General features: G+C 39.1%; 1 pseudogene; it reads right to left on the bottom strand.

Annotated features, from left to right (window-relative positions):
- Window positions 1-956: 956 nt before the first annotated feature.
- Window positions 957-1,705, bottom strand: LOC141568488 (small ribosomal subunit protein eS6 pseudogene; annotated as a pseudogene).
- Window positions 1,706-2,020: the final 315 nt, after the last annotated feature.

The raw sequence follows: 2,020 nt of genomic DNA, 5'->3' as shown, positions 1-2,020 counted from the left end.
TTTCTTTCTTAAATATTATTTACTGAATGCCTATGTCATAGATTCACAGAAGAAAAGACGTAGTTCCTGCCGGTAAGGAATCAGCCTTAAAAGGAGATGGACATGAAAATCAACACTACAGTAAAAGCATTGCTATGGGAGATGTGTATTAAGCATAATGGGAGACTACAGGTGCCTATACAGCCAGGAAAGACTTCACAGAGATGGCAGGATTTGAGCAAGACTTGAAAGAAAAATAGAATGTTGTCAGTGGACATGACAAGAGAGAGCATGGCTTTCACGTTTGGGAAACTGTTAGGTTGGTGCAAAAATCATTGCGGTTTAAAAAGTTGAAAATAATTGCAAAAACCGCAATGACTTTTGCAGCAACCTAACACAATTTAGCATTGCTGGAGTCAGGCAGTAGTTGTGCAAGGGTCTGGGGTGAAATGAGACTGGTTAGGTATGTAGGGACCAGATTGTAAAAGGCCTTGTAAGATGTACAAAGAAATGTGTGTGTGTGTGTGTGTGTGTGTGTGTGCAAACCATCTATCTGAAAAAATGTATATATTTGTTTATTTATTATGGTAAAATACACATAACACAAGATTTACCATCTTAACTATTTTTAAGTGTAAAGTTCAGTGGTATTGTGGTACCATCACCGCCACCGATCTCTAGAACTCTTCCCATCTTGCAAAACTGAAACTCTATATCCGTTAAACAATCACTCACCATTCCCTCTTCCTCCCATCCCTGGCAATCACCATTCTACTTTTTGTCTCTAATGATTTAGACTACTCTAAATACTTAATGTAAGTGGAATCATATGGTATTTGATCCCTTGTGACTTGCGTATTTCACTTCACATGGTGTCCTTCAGATTCATCCATGTAGTCATATATGTCAAAATTTCCTTCACTTTTTTTTTCTTTTTTGATGTCTGATTTTATTTATTTGTTATTCTTAGAAATATCTCAGTTTTGACCAGACTTAGACTTAGAGGTAGAAGCTGTCAGAGAGGACAGCCCGTGTCTGTTGGCAATCTGTTCCTGGAATCTTTCTTCGGCCTCCTTCATTCTCTTGGCCAAAAGTTTAGCATATTCTGCAGCCTCTTCCTTATTTTTCTTAGTTCGCTGTTTTCTTCAGAGCAATATGGCAACATTGGTGTTGCAGGACACATGGAGTAACAAGATGCTGAATCTCGGGTTCTTCGGTCCTAGGTTTTTTACCTTCTTTGTTTGGGGGCTTTCTCACAGCATATTGGCAGACATCGCTTCTTTAGAGAAATTGAAAAGTTTGCGGATTCTGCTAGCTCTTTTGGGCCCCAGGAGACAAGGCAAGTAGTATCAGTGAGACCAGGAATATATTTCTCCCCCTTTTTTACAATGACAAAGTTGAGAACACTCAGACTGGCATCCACAATGCAACCCCAAACAGATTTGTGCTTTCTTTCTCCAGTCCTTCTTGATCTATAACAGGAATGCCCCTTACTCAGGAGCGGGCAGACACGGCCATGGGTCAAGACACCCTGTTTCATGGGGAATCCTTATTTGTCGTCTCCACCACTGATTCAAGCCACATAACCCTTCCATTCTTTACCCAGGGCGCCAGCAGCAACTTCTGTAGCCATATACTTTTCATAAAAGGCATAAAGTTTGTATTTATTGTCTACTTTAACGAGTTGCTGGAAGCCAGTGACTGGGAAAGAGATAGTCAGCTTCATCCTAAAGCAGATGATCACCTGTGAGGTGCCACGAAAAAGAGCAAATTTCCTTAATTTTTAAGGCTGAGTAATATTCCATTGTATGTTTATATCACATTTTGCTTAACCATTCATCCGTCGATGAACGCTTGGGTTACTTCCTTATCTTAGCTATTATGAATAACACTGCTATGAACATGGCTATAAAAATGTCTCTTCATATTACTTCTTTTACATTTTTTGGTATATACCCAGATGTGAAATTGCTGGATCATATGGTAATTTTATTTTTAATTTTTTTGAGGAATCACCATACTGTTTTCCACAGTAGCTGTA

Source organism: Rhinolophus sinicus, chromosome 7 (genome assembly GCF_057876585.1).
Source record: "Rhinolophus sinicus isolate RSI-liver-muscle chromosome 7, RSI-T2T, whole genome shotgun sequence".
NCBI classification, from domain to species: Eukaryota; Metazoa; Chordata; class Mammalia; order Chiroptera; family Rhinolophidae; genus Rhinolophus; species Rhinolophus sinicus.
Note: the sequence above shows the minus strand (reverse complement) of the source record. Positions and strands in the feature narration are given on the sequence as shown.